General features: G+C 46.8%; 1 long non-coding RNA gene across 10 annotated transcripts; it reads right to left on the reverse strand.

Annotated features, from left to right (window-relative positions):
- Nucleotides 1–16,759: 16,759 nt before the first annotated feature.
- Nucleotides 16,760–20,526, reverse strand: LOC125552759 (uncharacterized). Of its 10 annotated transcripts, none has more exons than XR_015601596.1 (6): nucleotides 19,974–20,526; nucleotides 19,125–19,241; nucleotides 18,814–18,930; nucleotides 18,626–18,724; nucleotides 17,978–18,064; nucleotides 16,760–17,263 (listed from the first exon to the last, which is right to left on the reverse strand). It is a non-coding gene; the product is annotated as an uncharacterized LOC125552759 (long non-coding RNA). The 10 variants fall into 10 exon arrangements; XR_015601598.1 differs by having other exon boundaries at nucleotides 17,978–18,119; XR_015601597.1 differs by having other exon boundaries at nucleotides 17,978–18,127.
- Between the last annotated feature and the right edge of the window lie 486 nt (nucleotides 20,527–21,012).

Below are 21,012 nucleotides of genomic sequence, written 5' to 3' on the forward strand. Positions count from 1 at the left end.
TTCAAGTGTTTCACTTGCGGAGGCCGAGGCCACAAGTCCTACGAGTGCACCAACAAGCGGACCATGGTCTTCAACGACGATGGCACTTATGACTCCATGAGCGACGGCGAAATGGAAGCTCTCGAGCACGTCGCCATGCACCGCCAAGTGAACAATGAAGAAGAACAAGTCTTTTGTGATGAAGACTCAAGTCCCGCACTTGTTGTCTCCAAAGTCTTGACTCTCCAACATCACCAAGAAGAAGACCAACGATGCCACATATTCCACACCAAGGCCGGTATCAATGGACGATCCGTCAAGGTCATCATCGATGGAGGGAGTTGTCACAATCTCGCAAGTGAAGAACTTTGCTCCAAGCTCCAATTGCCCAAGACGAAGCATCCACATCCATAAAAAGTGCAATGGCTTAGTGATTCCGGCACTATCCAAGTCGAGCACCGAGTACAAGTCTCCTTCAACATCGGCGCCTACAAAGACAGCTTGGAGTGCGACGTCATTCCAATGACCATTTGTCATCTTCTCCTTGGACGGCCATGGCAATTCGATAGAGGAGTCTTCCACAACGGCCGAACGAACCACTACATCTTCAAGATGGAGGGCAAGGAGTACGTCCTCCGTCCAATGTCGCCAAGTCAAGTGATCGCCGACAAGCAAAACATGGAGGAGGCTTAATGGGACACTTCGGACGCGACAAGACGTTCGCCACGCTCTCGAAAAGCTACTTTTGGCCTAAGATGTTTCGGGATGTCAATCGTTTCACCAACCGGTGTTCTACATGTCGCAAAGCTAAGTCCAAAGCTCAATCTCATGGTCTCTATATGCCTTTACCAATTCTTACCAGCCTTGGGAAGACATTAGCATGGACTTTGTACTTGGTTTGCCTAGGACTCGCAATGGGAAAGATTCCATATTTGTCGTTGTGGACCGTTTCTCAAAAATGGCACACTTTATTCCTTGTAACAAGATAGACGATGCTTCACATGTGGCTAATCTCTTTTGTAGGGAAATATTGCGTCTACATGGTGTGCCAAAGACTATCGTCTCCGACCACGACGTCAAGTTCCTTAGCTACTTTTGGAAGACCCTATGCGCCAAGCTCGGAATCAAGCTACTCTTCTCCACGGCGTACCATCCTCAAACCGACGGCCAAACGGAGGTGACAAACCGCACACTCTATGCTCTACTTCGGGTACTCATCAAGAAGAACATCAAGGAGTAGGAAGAGTGTCTACCCATCGCCGAGTTCGCCTACAACCGAGCAAGACACTCAACAACCGGCAAGTCCCCTTTCGAGGTCGTCTACGGATTCAACCCTTTGTCACCATTGGATATTCTACCTCTACCACTCCAAGAGAGAATCAATTTGGACGCAAATGCATGAGCGACCCATCTCAAGAAGGTGCATGAAGATACAAGAAAAACCATCGAGCGCCAAGTACAACGCCTTGCGACCAAGCTCAACGTCAACAAGCAACCTATGGTCTTCAACATTTGTGATCTCGTGTGGCTACACCTTCACAAGGAGCGCTTTCCACAAGAACGCAAGTCTAAGCTTCGACCTCGAGCAGATGGACCCTTCAAGGTGCTCTCACGATACAACGACAATGCCTACAAGATCGACCTCCCGCGCGACAAATACAACGTGAGCGACATCTTCAACATCAAAGACCTCTCTCCCTTCCATGGTGATGAAGAACTTGATCCGAGGGCGAATCTTCCCCAAGGGAGGGGAGATGATGCGGAGCATCCCACGACCATCCCCATGGACGCCACCTCAACTATCCAAGCTCCAAGTGGACCAATGACAAGGGCTAGGGCACGTGCTATTCAATCTGAGGTGACATCACTCCTACTTGAGTTTTCCCCCTCTTCAAGTGAGACATGGCTACTGCCTAAGTCCGAGATACTATGTGTCATCAGGTACAACGCTCAAAACTCGGAGCCGAGGACTGTAGAAGAAGAGACCTTGGAGAAGCTGCTTATATATTAGGCATCAAAATCTATAGAGATAGATCGAGACGCCTCATAGGTCTTTCACAAAGCACATACCTTGATAAGATATTGAAGAAGTTCAATATGGATCATTCTAATAAGGGGTTCTTACCTGTATTACAAGGTGTGAAATTGAGTTCAGCTCAATGTCCGACCACGGCAGAAGATATAGAAGAGATGAGTGTCATCCCCTATGCCTCGGCCATAGGGTCTATTATGTATGCCATGCTGTGTACCAGACCTGATGTAAACCTTGCCGTAAGTTTGGTAGGAAGGTACCAAAGTAATCCCGGCAAGGAACACTGGACAGCGGTCAAGAATATCCTGAAGTACCTGAAAAGGACTAAGGAAATGTTTCTCGTTTATGGAGGTGACGAAGAGCTCGTCGTAAAGGGTTACGTCGACGCTAGCTTCGACACAGATCTGGATGACTCTAAGTCACAAACCGGATACGTGTATATTTTGAATGGTGGGGCAGTAAGCTGGTGCAGTTGCAAGCAAAGCGTCGTGGCGGGATCTACATGTGAAGCGGAGTACATGGCAGCCTCGGAGGCAGCACATGAAGCAATATGGGTGAAGGAGTTCATCACCGACCTAGGAGTCATACCCAATGCGTCGGGGCCGATCAAGCTCTTCTGTGACAACACTGGAGCTATTGCTCTTGCCAAGGAGCCCAGGTTTCACAAGAAGACAAGGCACATCAAGCGTCGCTTCAACTCCATTCGTGAAAATGTTCAAGATGGAGACATAGAGATTTGTATAGTACATACGGACCTGAATATAGCAGATCCGTTGACTAAACCTCTCCCTAGAGCAAAACATGATCAACACCAGAATTCCATGGGTGTTCAATTCATCACAATGTAACTAGATTATTGACTCTAGTGCAAGTGGGAGACTGTTGGAAATATGCCCTAGAGGCAATAATAAAAGCATTATTATTATATTTCCTTGTTCATGATAATTGTCTTTATTCATGCTATAATTGTGTTATCCGGAAATCGTAATACATGTGTGAATAACAGACACCAACATGTCCCTAGTGAGCCTCTAGTTGACTAGCTCGTTGATCAACAGATAGTCATGGTTTCCTGACTATGGACATTGGATGTCATTGATAACGAGATCACATCATTAGGAGAATGATGTGATGGACAAGACCCAATCCTAAACATAGCACAAGATCGTATAGTTCGTTTGCTAGAGTTTTCCAATGTCAAGTATCTTTTCCTTAGACCATGAGATCGTGTAACTCCTGGATACCGTAGGAGTGCTTTGGGTATGCCAAACGTCACAACGTAACTGGGTGACTATAAAGGTAGACTACGGGTATCTCCGAAAGTGTCTGTTGGGTGACATGGATCAAGACTGGGATTTGTCACTCCGTATGACGGAGAGGTATCACTGGGCCCACTCGGTAATGCATCATCATAATGAGCTCAAAGTGACCAAGTGTCTGGTCACGGGATCATGCATTACGGTACGAGTAAAGTGACTTGCCGGTAACGAGATTGAACGAGGTATTGGGATACCGACGATCGAATCTCGGGCAAGTAACATATCGATTGACAAAGGGAATTGCATACGGGGTTGATTGAATCCTCGACATCGTGGTTCATCCGATGAGATCATCGTGGAGCATGTGGGAGCCATCATGGGTATCCAGATCCCGCTGTTGGTTATTGACCGGAGAGTCGTCTCGGTCATGTCTGCTTGTCTCCCGAACCCGTAGGGTCTACACACTTAAGGTTCGGTGACGCTAGGGTTGTGAAGATATGTATATGCAGTAACCCGAATATTGTTCGGGGTCCCGGATGAGATCCCGGACGTCACGAGGAGTTCCGGAATGGTCCGGAGGTAAAGAATTATATATAGGAAGTGCTGTTTCGGCCATCGGGACAAGTTTCGGGGTCACCGGTATTGTACCAGGACCACCGGAAGGGTCCCGGGGGTCCACCGGGTGGGGCCACCTATCCCGGGGGGCCCCATGGGCTGAAGTGGGAGGGAACCCAGCCCATAGTGGGCTGGGGCGCCACCCCCCCAAGGGCCCATGCGGCTAGGGTTGGGGGAAACCCTAGAGGGGGCGCCCCCTTGCTTGGGGGGCAAGCCCCCCACCCTAGGCCGCCGCCCCCCTAGTAGATCTCATCTACTAGGGCCGGCGCCCCCCCATGGCACCCCTATATATAGTGTGGGAGAGGAGGGATTTCATACCCCAGCCCCTGGCGCCTCCCTCTCTCCCCGTTACGTCTCTCTCTCGTAGTATAAGCGAAGCCCTGCTACTGTGACGCCCTGCATCCACCACCACGCCGTCGTGCTGCTGGATCTTCATCAACTTCTCCTTCCCCCTTGCTGGATCAAGAAGGAGGAGACTTCTCCCGTCCCGTACGTGTGTTGAACGCGGAGGTGCCGTCCGTTCGGCGCTTGGTCATCGGTGATTTGGATCACGTCGTGTACGACTACATCATCACCGTTCTTTGAACGCTTCCGCACGCGATCTACAAAGGTATGTAGATGCATATGATGACTCGTTGCTAGATGAACTCCTAGATGATCTTGGTGAAACGAGTAGGAAAAGTTTTGTTTTCTGCAACGTTCCCCAACAGTGGCATCATGAGCTAGGTCTGTGTGTAGTTCTTCTTGCGCGAGTAGAACACAATTAGTTGTGGGCATAGATTTGTCAACTTTCTTGCCGTTACTAGTCTTTTCTTGCTTCAGCGGTATTGTGGGATGAAGCGGCCCGGACCAACCTTACACGTACGCTTATGTGAGACCGGTTCCACCGACTAACATGCACTAGTTGCATAAGGTGGCTGGCGGGTGTCTGTCTCTCCCACTTTAGTTGGAGCGGATTCGATGAACAGGGTCCTTATGAATGGTAAATAGAAGTTGACAAACCACGTTGTGGCTTTAACGTAGGTAAGAAGACGTTCTTGCTAGAACCCTAAATCAGCCACGTAAAACTTGCAACAACAATTAGAGGACGTCTAACTTGTTTTTGCAGCAAGTGGTTTGTGATATGATATGGCCAAAGTTGTGATGAATGATGAATGATCTATATGTGATGTATGAGATGTTCATGCTATTGTAATAGGAATCACGACTTGCATGTCGATGAGTATGACAACCGGCAGGAGCCATAGGAGTTGTCTTTATTCTTTTATATGACCTGCGTGTCATCGAGAAACGCCATGTAAATTACTTTACTTTATTGCTAAACGCGTTAGCCATAGTAGTAGAAGTAATAGTTGGCGAGCAACTTCATGGAGACACGATGATGGAGATCATGGTGTCAAGCCGGTGACAAGATGATCATGGAGCCCCAAGATGGAGATTAAAGGAGCTATGTGATATTGGCCATATCATGTCACGTTTATTATTTGATTGCATGTGATGTTTTTCATGTTTTGCATCTTGTTTACTTAGAACGACGGTAGTAAATAAGATGATCCCTCATAACAATTTCAAGAAGTGTTCTCCCCTAACCGTGCACCGTTGCTAAAGTTCGTCGTTTCTAAGCACGCCGTGATGATCGGGTGTGATGGATCCTTACGTTCAAATACAACGGGTGTTGACGAGCCTAGCATGTACAGACATGGCCTCGGAACACATGCAAAACACTTAGGGTTAACTTGACGAGCCTAGCATGTACAGACATGGCCTCGGAACACAGAAGACCAAAAGGTTGAGCATGAGTCATATAGAAGATACGATCAACATGAAGATGTTCACCGACGTTGACTAGTCCGTCTCACGTGATGATCGGACACGGTCTAGTTAGCTCGGATCATGTAATACTTAGATGACTAGAGGGATGTCTAATCTAAGTGGGAGTTCATTAATAATTTGATTAGATGAACTTAATTATCATGAACTTAGTCTAAAATCTTTGCAATATGTCTTGTAGATCAAATGGCCAACGTAGTCCTCAACTTCAACGCGTTCCTAGAGAAAACCAAGCTGAAAGACGATGGCAGTAACTATACGGACTGGGTCCGGAACCTGAGGATCATCCTCATAGCTGCCAAGAAAGATTATGTCCTACAAGCACCGCTAGGTGATCCACCCGTCCCACAGAACCAAGACGTTATGAACACTTGGCAGACACGTGCTGATGACTACTCCCTCGTTCAGTGCGGCATGCTTTACAGCTTAGAGCCGGGGCTCCAAAAGCGTTTTGAGAGACATGGAGCATATGAGATGTTCGAAGAGCTGAAAATGGTTTTTCAAGCTCATGCCCGGATCGAGAGATATGAAGTCTCCGATAAGTTCTTCAGCTGTAAGATGGAGGAAAATAGTTCTGTCAGTGAGCACATACTCACTATGTCTGGGTTGCATAACCGCTTGTCTCAGCTGGGAGTTAATCTCCCGGATGATGCGGTCATTGACAGAATCCTCCAGTCACTTCCACCAAGCTACAAGAGCTTTGTGATGAACTTCAACATGCAGGGAATGCAAAAGACCATTCCTGAGTTGTTCTCAATGCTGAAATCAGCGGAGGTAGAAGTCAAGAAGGAACATCAAGTGTTGATGGTCAATAAAACCACTAAGTTCAAGAAAGGCAAGGGTAAAAAGAACTTCAAGAAGGACGGCAAGGAGGTTGCCGCGCCCGGCAAGCAAGCTGCCGGGAAGAAGCCAAAGAATGGACCCAAGCCCGAGACTGAGTGCTTTTATTGCAAGGGAAGCGGTCACTGGAAGCGGAACTGCCCTAAATACTTAGCGGACAAGAAGGCCGGCAAAACAAAAGGTATATGTGATATACATGTAATTGATGTGTACCTAACCAGTACTCGTAGTGACTCCTGGGTATTTGATACCGGTGCCGTTGCTCATATTTGTAACTCACAGCAGGAGCTGCGGAATAAACGGAGACTGGCGAAGGACGAGGTGACGATGCGCGTCGGGAATGGTTCCAAGGTCGATGTGATCGCCGTCGGCACGCTACCTCTACATTTACCTACGGGATTAGTTTTAAACCTCAATAATTGTTATTTAGTGCCAGCTTTGAGCATGAACATTGTATCGGGATCTCGTTTAATTCGAGATGGCTACTCATTTAAATCCGAGAATAATGGTTGTTCTATTTATATGAGAGATATGTTTTATGGTCATGCTCCTATGGTGAATGGTTTATTCTTTATGAATCTCGAACGTAATACTACACATGTTCATAATGTGAGTACCAAAAGATGTAAGGTTGATAATGATAGTCCCACATACTTGTGGCACTGCCGCCTTGGTCACATAGGTGTCAAACGCATGAAGAAGCTCCATGCAGATGGACTTTTAGAGTCTCTTGATTATGAATCATTTGACACGTGCGAACCATGCCTCATGGGTAAGATGACCAAGACTCCGTTCTCAGGAACAATGGAGCGAGCAACCAACTTATTGGAAATCATACATACTGATGTATGCGGTCCAATGAGTGTTGAGGCTCGCGGTGGCTATCGTTATGTTCTCACCCTCACTGATGATTTGAGTAGATATGGGTATATCTACTTAATGAAACACAAGTCTGAAACCTTTGAAAAGTTCAAGGAATTTCAGAGTGAGGTTGAAAATCAACGTGACAGGAAAATCAAGTTTCTACGATCAGATCGTGGAGGAGAATACTTGAGTCACGAATTTGGCACACACTTAAGAAAATGTGGAATAGTTTCACAACTCACGCCGCCTGGAACACCTCAGCGTAATGGTGTGTCCGAACGTCGTAATCGCACTCTATTATATATGGTGCGATCTATGATGTCTCTTACCGATTTACCGCTATCCTTTTGGGGCTATGCTTTAGAGACTGCCGCATTCACTTTAAATAGGGCTCCGTCGAAATCCGTTGAGACGACACCGTATGAATTATGGTTTGGGAAGAAACCTAAGCTGTCGTTTCTAAAAGTTTGGGGATGCGATGCTTATGTCAAGAAACTTCAACCTGAAAAGCTCGAACCCAAGTCGGAAAAATGCGTCTTCATAGGATACCCAAAATAAACTATTGGGTACACCTTCTACCTCAGATCTGAAGGCAAGATCTTTGTTGCCAAGAATGGGTCCTTTCTAGAGAAAGAGTTTCTCTCGAAAGAAGTAAGTGGGAGGAAAGTAGAGCTTGATGAAGTATTACCTCTTGAACCGGAAACTGGCACAACTCAAGAAAATGTTCCTGAGGTGCCTGCACCGACTAGAGAGGAAGTTAATGATAATGATCAAGATACTTCTGATCAAGCTCCTACTGAAATTCGAAGGTCTACAAGGACACGTTCCGCACCAGAGTGGTACGGCAACCCTGTCTTGGAAATCATGTTGTTAGACAACGGTGAACCTTCGAACTATGAAGAAGCGATGGCGGGCCCGGATTCCGACAAATGGCTAGAAGCCATGAAGTCCGAGATAGGATCCATGTATGAAAACGAAGTATGGACTTTGACTGACTTGCTCGTTGAACGGCGAGCCATAGAAAATAAATGGATCTTTAAGAAGAAGACAGACGCGGATGGTAATGTGACCATCTATAAAGCTCGACTTGTTGCTAAGGGTTATCGACAAGTTCAAGGGGTTGACTACGATGAGACTTTCTCACCGGTAGCGAAGCTAAAGTCCGTCCGAATCATGTTAGCGATTGCCGCATTCTATGATTATGAAATATGGCAAATGGACGTCAAAACGGCATTCCTTAATGGTTTCCTTAAGGAAGAATTGTATATGATGCAGCCGGAAGGTTTTGTCGATCCTAAGAATGCTGACAAAGTGTGCAAGCTCCAACGCTCGATTTATGGGTTGGTGCAAGCATCTCGGAGTTGGAACATTCGCTTTGATGAGATGATCAAAGCGTTTGGGTTTACGCAGACTTATGGAGAAGCCTGCGTTTACAAGAAAGTGAGTGGGAGCTCTGTAGCATTTCTCATATTATATGTAGATGACATACTTTTGATGGGAAATGATATAGAACTCTTGGACGGCATCAAGGCCTACTTGAATAAGAGTTTTTCAATGAAAGACCTTGGAGAAGCTGCTTATATATTAGGCATCAAAATCTATAGAGATAGATCGAGACGCCTCATAGGTCTTTCACAAAGCACATACCTTGATAAGATATTGAAGAAGTTCAATATGGATCATTCTAAGAAGGGGTTCTTACCTGTATTACAAGGTGTGAAATTGAGTTCAGCTCAATGTCCGACCACGGCAGAAGATATAGAAGAGATGAGTGTCATCCCCTATGCCTCGGCCATAGGGTCTATTATGTATGCCATGCTGTGTACCAGACCTGATGTAAACCTTGCCGTAAGTTTGGTAGGAAGGTACCAAAGTAATCCGGGCAAGGAACACTGGACAGCGGTCAAGAATATCCTGAAGTACCTGAAAAGGACTAAGGAAATGTTTCTCGTTTATGGAGGTGACGAAGAGCTCGTCGTAAAGGGTTACGTCGACGCTAGCTTCGACACAGATCTGGATGACTCTAAGTCACAAACCGGATACGTGTATATTTTGAATGGTGGGGCAGTAAGCTGGTGCAGTTGCAAGCAAAGCGTCGTGGCGGGATCTACATGTGAAGCGGAGTACATGGCAGCCTCGGAGGCAGCACATGAAGCAATATGGGTGAAGGAGTTCATCACCGACCTAGGAGTCATACCCAATGCATCGGGGCCGATCAAGCTCTTCTGTGACAACACTGGAGCTATTGCTCTTGCCAAGGAGCCCAGGTTTCACAAGAAGACAAGGCACATCAAGCGTCGCTTCAACTCCATTCGTGAAAATGTTCAAGATGGAGACATAGAGATTTGTATAGTACATACGGACCTGAATATAGCAGATCCGTTGACTAAACCTCTCCCTAGAGCAAAACATGATCAACACCAGAATTCCATGGGTGTTCGATTCATCACAATGTAACTAGATTATTGACTCTAGTGCAAGTGGGAGACTGTTGGAAATATGCCCTAGAGGCAATAATAAAAGCATTATTATTATATTTCCTTGTTCATGATAATTGTCTTTATTCATGCTATAATTGTGTTATCCGGAAATCGTAATACATGTGTGAATAACAGACACCAACATGTCCCTAGTGAGCCTCTAGTTGACTAGCTCGTTGATCAACAGATAGTCATGGTTTCCTGACTATGGACATTGGATGTCATTGATAACGAGATCACATCATTAGGAGAATGATGTGATGGACAAGACCCAATCCTAAACATAGCACAAGATCGTATAGTTCGTTTGCTAGAGTTTTCCAATGTCAAGTATCTTTTCCTTAGACCATGAGATCGTGTAACTCCCAGATACCGTAGGAGTGCTTTGGGTATGCCAAACGTCACAACGTAACTGGGTGACTATAAAGGTAGACTACGGGTATCTCTGAAAGTGTCTGTTGGGTGACATGGATCAAGACTGGGATTTGTCACTCCGTATGACGGAGAGGTATCACTGGGCCCACTCGGTAATGCATCATCATAATGAGCTCAAAGTGACCAAGTGTCTGGTCACGGGATCATGCATTACGGTACGAGTAAAGTGACTTGCCGGTAACGAGATTGAACGAGGTATTGGGATACCGACGATCGAAACTCGGGCAAGTAACATATCGATTGACAAAGGGAATTGCATACGGGGTTGATTGAATCCTCGACATCGTGGTTCATCCGATGAGATCATCGTGGAGCATGTGGGAGCCATCATGGGTATCCAGATCCCGCTGTTGGTTATTGACCGGAGAGTCGTCTCGGTCATGTCTGCTTGTCTCCCGAACCCGTAGGGTCTACACACTTAAGGTTCGGTGACGCTAGGGTTGTGAAGATATGTATATGCAGTAATCCGAATATTGTTCGGGGTCCCGGATGAGATCCCGGACGTCACGAGGAGTTCCGGAATGGTCCGGAGGTAAAGAATTATATATAGGAAGTGCTGTTTCGGCCATCGGGACAAGTTTCGGGGTCACCGGTATTGTACCAGGACCACCGGAAGGGTCCCGGGGGTCCACCGGGTGGGGCCACCTATCCCGGGGGGGCCCATGGGCTGAAGTGGGAGGGAACCCAGCCCATAGTGGGCTGGGGCGCCACCCCCCCAAGGGCCCATGCGGCTAGGGTTGGGGGAAACCCTAGAGGGGGCGCCCCCTTGCTTGGGGGGCAAGCCCCCCACCCTAGGCCGCCGCCCCCCTAGTAGATCTCATCTACTAGGGCCGGCGCCCCCCCCCCATGGCACCCCTATATATAGTGGGGGAGAGGAGGGATTTCATACCCCAGCCCCTGGCGCCTCCCTCCCCGTTACGTCTCTCTCTCGTAGTATAGGTGAAGCCCTGCTACTGTGATGCCCTGCATCCACCACCACGCCGTCGTGCTGCTGGATCTTCATCAACCTCTCCTTCCCCCTTGCTGGATCAAGAAGGAGGAGACGTCTCCCGTCCCGTACGTGTGTTGAACGCGGAGGTGCCGTCCATTCGGCGCTTGGTCATCGGTGATTTGGATCACGTCGTGTACGACTACATCATCACCGTTCTTTGAACGCTTCCGCACGCGATCTACAAAGGTATGTAGATGCATATGATGACTCGTTGCTAGATGAACTCCTAGATGATCTTGGTGAAACGAGTAGGAAAAATTTTGTTTTCTGCAACGTTCCCCAACACAAAGAGCCAACCAAGCTTTTAAGCAAAGAGGAAAGATAAGCAAAGAGCTTTTAAGCAAGAACCATAGCATCATACAACATTAAGATTGTCATACTCGATCATCTTGGATCATATCATAGCAACACCTTGCATACAAAGTATTTGGGATAGAAGTCGTTGCACTTTTGCTAAGTAGGTTGTGCACAAGTTCTTGTATCCGCCTATTGTGCAATCGTGCAAGCGTCTCTCTAGTGTTGTGCAACAAGAGCATTTTTGTGGATTCCACATTTTGGCTCACCCTTGGTTGCACAACCCCACTTATCTTTTTGCGCTTGTGTTTCCGTGAACCTTATATGTTGGTCTACTTGTTACATTGCATCTTGCGAATATTTTCCAACATTATTGAAGCTCACTTACAATTGCACCAAATTTTCTGCCTCCATCCTAACCAAGCTCCATCAAAAGCTTTTACTTGTGTAGGTGTGAGAAACCGACAAGAACTCGTACCAATTGTGCTATTTCCTTGTCCTACATTGGAGTGATCCTCGATCCACTTTCAACTTCGGTCAAGGTACATTTGGTACTCGTTCTTCTCTTTCTACCACTCACATTTGTCTTGGAATGATGGATAGGCCAAGTACTTCTACCAACCCACTCTTCGTGGAGCAAGACGACGACATGAACTCCTTCGTCACCAAGACTCACCTCTTTGGTGCACAACGTGCTTTGCATCAAGAGCAACAAGCGATGAGTGAACGCATCGACAACCTTGCCGCCGACTTGCGACTTTCCGAGCAACTTACAAAGGACTACTTCAACCACAAGCTCGACAATCACAAGCAAGAGAATGACGCAAGGATGGACGAAATTCGTGCTTTGTTGCTCAACCGCTCGTCTTCCACTTCAAGAAGGAGCCGTTCAAGCCGCCACTCCGACTTCACCCTCTCCGACTCAAGTACACTGACATCGAACACTCTTCGTCGTGCCGCGCGCGCCGACCATCAAGCAAGCCTCAATCCCCTAAGAGACACCGACTCTCAACAGCGCCGACAACGGCAAACTCAAGAAGCCTTTGCGCTTGCACGAGAACGGCAACGTCAACGTAAACATGAATAGGAAGAGCGAGTGCGTCTACCCCAAAATGCCATAGATGCCGAGGCACAACGTCAAACACAACAACTCCGTGACGCTCAAGCACTTGCGGCGCAACAATCTCTACGCAACTCGAGTCGAGCCGTTGCCGACCGAAGCCGACAAGCCCGTGAACAAGAGGAAGCACATCGCGAAGAAATTCAAGAACAAAGATTTCACGCTCGCGTGCATCGTCAAGTTCCTCTTCGAGCTCACGAAGATCCTCCACAAGCTCGCCAACACCATCAAGTTCATCGAGAGCATGAAGACAATGGCAATCCTCCACGACAAGAGCAACATGAGGATAACAACCCCCCGTGCCAAGAGCACCACGAGTTACACAATCATCTACAACATGGGCGTCATCATCCCCGACCCCAACACAATGAAGAGCAACGTTACGGCAAGCTCAAGTTCACCATGCCCAAGTTCAATGGAAGCAACGATCCCGAAGAGTACCTTTCATGGGCATTGAAAGTTGACAAGATTTTCCGTTTGCACAATTATGACGAAGAGAAGATCGCAATGGCATCCCTTGAGTTCCAAGACTATGTGCTCATTTGGTGGGAACAAGTCATTGAGCGCCGTGAGGCAAGAGGTGAACCACCCATCACTACTTGGGCGCAAATGAAGGATGTCATGAGAGCACGCTTCGTACCTACCTACTACAACCGCGATCTCTTCAAGAAACTCCAAGAACTCAAGCAAGGAACCAAGAGCATTGAAGAGTACTACAAAGAGATGGAGATTGCCATGATACGAGCCAATGTCTTGGAAGATGATGAGCAAACAATGGCACGTTTCTTGAATGGACTCAATCATGCTATCAAGAAGATCGCCGACTTTCAACCATACTCAAACCTCATCGAGCTAGTGCACCAAGCTACGAAAGCGGAACGCCAAGTGCAAGATGATTTCAAGTATGCCAAGTTCTCATCCAAGTCCTACGGCCTCTCCAATAACCAAGCTTCAACGACTCCAACACCGACTACAAGACCTTCTACTTCCAACATCGACAAGTCGACGTCCAAGAAAGCATCGTCAACTACAAGCCATCCTCCTACGAGCAACTTCAAGACGAGAGCTTCATCATCATCAGCTCCAACCGATGAGACCGTCAAGACAAGTTCCTTCAAGTGTTTCACTTGCGGAGGCCGAGGCCACAAGTCCTACGAGTGCACCAACAAGCGGACCATGGTCTTCAACGACGATGGCACTTATGACTCCATGAGCGACGGCGAAATGGAAGCTCTCGAGCACGTCGCCATGCACCGCCAAGTGAACAATGAAGAAGAACAAGTCTTTTGTGATGAAGACTCAAGTCCCGCACTTGTTGTCTCCAAAGTCTTGACTCTCCAACATCACCAAGAAGAAGACCAACGATGCCACATATTCCACACCAAGGCCGGTATCAATGGACGATCCGTCAAGGTCATCATCGATGGAGGGAGTTGTCACAATCTCGCAAGTGAAGAACTTTGCTCCAAGCTCCAATTGCCCAAGACGAAGCATCCACATCCATAAAAAGTGCAATGGCTTAGTGATTCCGGCACTATCCAAGTCGAGCACCGAGTACAGGTCTCCTTCAACATCGGGGCCTACAAAGACAGCTTGGAGTGCGACGTCATTCCAATGACCATTTGTCATCTTCTCCTTGGACGGCCATGGCAATTCGATAGAGGAGTCTTCCACAACGGCCGAACGAACCACTACATCTTCAAGATGGAGGGCAAGGAGTACGTCCTCCATCCAATGTCGCCAAGTCAAGTGATCGCCGACAAGCAAAACATGGAGGAGGCTTAATGGGACACTTCGGACGCGACAAGACGTTCGCCACGCTCTCGAAAAGCTACTTTTGGCCTAAGATGTTTCGGGATGTCAATCGTTTCACCAACCGGTGTTCTACATGTCGCAAAGCTAAGTCCAAAGCTCAATCTCATGGTCTCTATATGCCTTTACCAATTCCATACCAGCCTTGGGAAGACATTAGCATGGACTTTGTACTTGGTTTGCCTAGGACTCGCAATGGGAAAGATTCCATATTTGTCGTTGTGGACCGTTTCTCAAAAATGGCACACTTTATTCCTTGTAACAAGATAGACGATGCTTCACATGTGGCTAATCTCTTTTGTAGGGAAATATTGCGTCTACATGGTGTGCCAAAGACTATCGTCTCCGACCGCGACGTCAAGTTCCTTAGCTACTTTTGGAAGACCCTATGCGCCAAGCTCGGAATCAAGCTACTCTTCTCCACGGCGTACCATCCTCAAACCGACGGCCAAACGGAGGTGACAAACCGCACACTCTATGCTCTACTTCGGGTACTCATCAAGAAGAACATCAAGGAGTAGGAAGAGTGTCTACCCATCGCCGAGTTCGCCTACAACCGAGCAAGACACTCAACAACCGGCAAGTCCCCTTTCGAGGTCGTCTACGGATTCAACCCTTTGTCACCATTGGATATTCTACCTCTACCACTCCAAGAGAGAATCAATTTGGACGCAAATGCATGAGCGACCCATCTCAAGAAGGTGCATGAAGATACAAGAAAAACCATCGAGCGCCAAGTACAACGCCTTGCGACCAAGCTCAACGTCAACAAGCAACCTATGGTCTTCAACATTGGTGATCTCGTGTGGCTACACCTTCACAAGGAGCGCTTTCCACAAGAACGCAAGTCTAAGCTTCGACCTCGAGCAGATGGACCCTTCAAGGTGCTCTCACGATACAACGACAATGCCTACAAGATCGACCTCCCGCGCGACAAATACAACGTGAGCGACATCTTCAACATCAAAGACCTCTCTCCCTTCCATGGTGATGAAGAACTCGATCCGAGGGCGAATCTTCCCCAAGGGAGGGGAGATGATGCGGAGCATCCCACGACCATCCCCATGGACGCCACCTCAACTATCCAAGCTCCAAGTGGACCAATGACAAGGGCTAGGGCACGTGCTATTCAATCTGAGGTGACATCACTCCTACTTGAGTTTTCCCCCTCTTCAAGTGAGACATGGCTACTGCCTAAGTCCGAGATACTATGTGTCATCAGGTACAACGCTCAAAACTCGGAGCCGAGGACTGTAGAAGAAGAGACAGGCGTTAACACTCTGGACAGCCAGGAACTTCGACCAGCCCAGGCGTGCCAACTCTCGGGTTAGCCCGGACCCCGTCCCCGACATTCCGGCGCCCGGAACCTCTGTCCTGCCCGGACCTTCCGGCCCCCGGATGCCAACACATCTCCACCGCGCCAACTCTCTGGTTAGGCCGGACCCTCCCCGGAACCTCCGGTGCTCGGAACTTCCGGCCCTGCCTGCGCGCAGCCACTTGGGCCGAGGCCCGTGTACCCTTTCGTCACCTAGACTATATATACTCTATCCCGTACGACTTTCTAGGGTTAGCGTTGGTTTAGCTCATACTTAGAGATAGAGCTTCGCTCATCCACATCGGATCTACTCCTCGTGAGAGACCGCAGCCTCTTTGGAGAAGATCCCTTTGGATTCAAGCCCCCTTTCTAAGGGAAGACCCCCCCCCCCCCCACGTGGATTCAAGACCTCCTCACGGAGAAGAACGGGCTACCCTTGTATCGTCCTTAGTTGTCCGTGGATTCGTGTATCGTTCTATGTACCCGAGGATCTAGCACATGTGTGACTTGTTCTTGTTAGTTTGAGTGTTCCTCTTGTGTTTCCCCTCGTTTCCCTCCTCGTGTTCTTCACGTTCTTCACGGGATCCGCTCCTTTCGTGAAAGATCGGGCGATTAGGGTTCCACCCTACACCATCGGCTGCCGGGAAAACTATTTCCCGGCAGATACAGATCTCCCGGCAGTTCCGCTGCCAGGAAGCCCCATTCTCCCAGCAGATAGATGTGGTATGCCGGTAATCTAATTCCTGGCAGTTATGATAATCCCTGGCAGATAGTCTACCCTTGGCCTTTACTAGCCGCAGTTTTCCTGATCCTGGTAGCGTGTATATTTATTTTTATTTTTGTTCACACGTATATTTATTTTTATTTTTATTCACACAGGAATTGACTCAATATTCAGTAGCAAATCTCAAACACATAATGACTAAAAATTCAGTACTACAACATTCATACATGCATTTAGTAGCGTCCAACTACATCAATAAACGGAATTTACATAGACAATAAGATTTCTTTTGTTCAAACTAAGCTAAACAAGTGGTTTGAGCTTGACACACAGCTACAGCCATGTCCAGGAAGACAAATTGCTTGTTCGGAACCTTTTTGTTGGATGACTTCATTAGATGTCTTGTGAATAACAGACTCGCCACCATCATGTGAAACAACATAATTTAAACAGGACCACATGTCTCCCGCAGAAGAATCACCAAGCTTGCAATGCTTTTGAAGATCAGAGCTTAACCTTGCGCCACAAGATTGTGTTTTTGCTATGAATACAAGAAACATCATGTAGACATCCTAGTTGACTGGAACAACTGCTATCACGTAAAAGTTTTGTAGCATTCTAACAATCTCATCCTTGTGACAGAACTTACAAGCTTGAGACACAACTTGTTGAACTGCAGAGAAAACACAATCAAGTTTAAATATTTGAAAGTACAAACTAGCAGCATCTACAGACTAACAAAATGTTAACATCAAACCAGGAAAAGATTTAAAAACATGTAATGAAGATATGACAGCTGACATGTACTTTTTCTAGAATATTTCAGACTTTTAGTGTGTATATCTAGCAATATTACTATCAATGATTATAAATGATAAATTTTGACACTTCCAAATACAATTCCGGATGTATAGTACATAGTAAGCAGTAAAATACAACGTCAAACAACTTGTACACATGAGAAAACTGCATGCCAAGCATAGCATGCTCCGTCCAAAAAAGCTTGTCCCTCAAAAGATAGCATCATGCAGGACCATACAGAAAAACAAAATTTCTCATGCCATTTGATGATTAGTTGTGTACCATGTATAGGGCGGAGGCAATATATCTTCCATTTTAAAAGGAAAGGAAGGGCATCACTTTTATCAAGATCTCCCAAGTTACAAGGGTAAACTACTCGTGGTAGAAGTCCACGCTACCATATTACAAGTTCATCACTCCTATCAAGATCTCCCAAGTTTTCTAACCAAAGTTACATTAAAAGAGAACATCAAAAGGGATATTACCAGAGTGTGCAAAAGTACTACATGTAAGAGAAGAATGCCACAATAAAACATCATAAGTTTAGTTGCATGGATATCCCAACACAAGAAAATTAGGAACTCACTCCGGAGGAAGATCGCCAACGAGCATCCAGTCAGCATCCTTGTCTTCATAGGTAAGGACATACTCATGGTCCCTAAGAGCATCGGACCTAGAACCATCAGCAAACCTCTTTCATGTTGATGTTTTGCAAGAACATGTTCTGCCTGTAATACTATGATTTTACTTATGAATCTGCTTCCTTGAAATATAAATCTATTTTAGAGGAAAACAGAAAATACCTATAGTTACACAAAGTTCTATAAGTAAGGCTAGGAATAGAGTACTTAATACTATTACAGAGGCAGCATGCTATTTAATTGATATAATGGAAGAAACTGTATAAAAGTTGAACATCAACAGACTAACTGAACCAGGTTACCAAAAGCTGCTTCACAAACCAGAAAATGCATAAGGAAAAACTCATTCCTAACTTCACATTTACTACAGGCTAGATATTAACCTATATTTGGTAACTTACATCTACAAACAACAAAGGAAAATAACACTACATATATACAGGGCCGGTCCTGAATTTTCTGAGGCCCGTAGCAAACTTAAAAAATGGTGCCCATCAAGACAGCAACTACAACATAGTGCATAATTTCATTCGTATAGATATATATGACAAAAAAAATTTCGACTTCAAATTTCAATAGAAAAACGGGAACACCTGAATCATTGGAGGAGAAAAGTAGAGATTGAACTGTCCAATTCCAAACACCTCGGGCTTCAATGGTCCTTGCTGTCCTCGATTCCCTGTTTGAGCAAACTGTGCACAGAGAGAAGACCAATCAGGGAGCCAAAATTAAATTAAACAAATTATAAAAGGATAAAATGGAAAATGGACTGAAAAAATACCAGATCTTTTTGAGGCGGCGTCCATCCTGGTTGCAAAGCAAATGGGGCTGATGAGGTTCTGCCAGCCTGCCCCTGCCGCTGCTCACTAAATGGGCCAGACTACTTATAGGCAGTGTGCTGCAGGAAAAAAAATGAGAAATCTATAAGGAAGTGATAATGAAAAAAATTAAGGGTGATCAGAACCAACCATAATCAATAATGCTAGGTGCTTTGGAAGAGGAGCAGAACTGAGAACAAGTGATGAAGCAACTGAACATCCTCTCGAACTCAAGGGAAATATTCTCGTGGCTCAAGTAAGTCTTGAGGTCGACCTTCCCTGGGTATTCTGTCTCGCTTCTACCTTCATTCTCCGCCTTGGTCTTTGTGCGTTGGCAGCTAGCCTGTTCTTCCAGTAGCTCCGAACAGACAGCCACTCAAAAACTTCTTCACTAAAGATGCATAAAAAACACTTGCTATCAGATCAGGTCAAAGCAAACAACAACTGAATGCATGGTTTTTTAAAAGAGACATCAGCCTTGTGAACGTTAGTGCAGGCCATGCCACAACTCGCAAATGTCACTCCATATTTATCCAGATAGTACAAGACCTGATTACTAGCAAATTCCACATATCCATTTTGGACAATGCAATGCCTGCTACAATAATACTAGCTCGGGTGAGACAGTAAATAGTAGTGTTCATCTATGAGATGCAGTTTAGTTGTTCGTCCTTTCAATTACCCAGAAAGAAGTTTCAAGCCATCTACATAACAATCTGCAGATATACACTTATCTATACACTATAATGCTTGACAAAGTCAGTACAAGTAGCATTTTTTTAATGGAGGGGGTAAAAGTAGTATTGCTTCGATTCTAATTGTAATCATTGACAACTTTCAACACAACTTACATAATTAAAGAAATAAAATGTAGAATTGCTAAACTTTAGCACCTTCACTCCAATATGCAAGTACAGATGATGAAAACTTCCAAAGTACATGTAAACTGGTATATCATTGATTAATCCTTGATTAAACAAACTACACCAGATCCTTCTAGCTAGCACATGGGTCAAACAATTGATATGCGTCCAAATTTTGGATCACACATCAGCACAAAAGCTCACGAAAGACAAAACAATCTGGATTATCTACTAGAAGAGAGGAGAAATCCATATGTTACCAGACTGCCGGCATCTTCTGGTTCCTGGTCGCTCACTTCTGTGTCACTTGCAGGGGTGACACCGGGGCACCCAAACCTAGCCGCCAAACTACAACCATGCCATTGCCGCCGGCTGCACCGAAGGCGGCCACCCAAAGCATATGCCCGCTTCCTAGCTTCACGCTCTGCTCGGGCCGCACGGATCTGGAGTTGTGCCCCGCGCCCCGTTGGCCGCCTCTTGCGCACGTGCTTCGCCGGATCCGGGGGCCACGCAACCGCGTCCTTCTCCCGCATCCCCGCGGCAGATCCGCGGTGTGGGCAACGGCTGCGACCTCCTCCGCCCATCGGGTCTTCCTCCCTTCCCGTCCTTGTGCAGATAGTCTAGGACGAAGAGGCGAAGGTTAGCTGGCGACAATAGTCGGGGAGGCACTGCGGTGGGATGCTTGGGGGTGGCGAATGGTGGTCGGGCACAGCGGAAGGTGCTCGGCGGCGGAGGTGGCCGGGGTGGAAGCTAGGGTAGGTCGATTTGGATGAGGTTGTCATTTGGGCCAGGCTGCGGACTGGGGTGCGGCTGAGATTCCTTTTTTTAGGGGACGGCCGAGATTCCTTTGCGTGAAACATTCGGGCTTCGCGCGCTCTTCCACGCCTGGGCGCGCTTTGGGCCCAGTTATTTTGCTCGCGCGCCAGTCCCCGGCAGATAATGGGCCGGGCTTTAGTTGCGCCGGCAGATACTATGACGTGAAAAGTAGTCTTTATTCCCGGCAGTAGGATTGCCCTCGTTTGTTAACTTCTACCGGCAGTTTACTTGCCTTTAAGTAATTTTGCCGGCAGTTGTAGGATTCCCGGCAGATAGTATGCCCTTATTCAGATATTTCTCCCGGCAGTTAACTGCCCCTAATCAAGGGTTGTGGTGTAGTGTGTCCGTGTCGAAGATGCAAGCTGAAGAGCCTTATTGCGGGCCTGGATTCCGGGCAGGTGCAGGACCACCTGCTCTTGCGTGGTTTCATGGATGGCTATCGGTGGCAAGGTGATGAAGATGACTATGAAGTCGTCCATGGGG

Source organism: Triticum urartu, chromosome 4A, assembly GCF_056163025.1.
Source record: "Triticum urartu cultivar PI428250 chromosome 4A, HENAU_Tu73, whole genome shotgun sequence".
In the NCBI taxonomy this organism is placed as follows: Eukaryota; Viridiplantae; Streptophyta; class Magnoliopsida; order Poales; family Poaceae; genus Triticum; species Triticum urartu.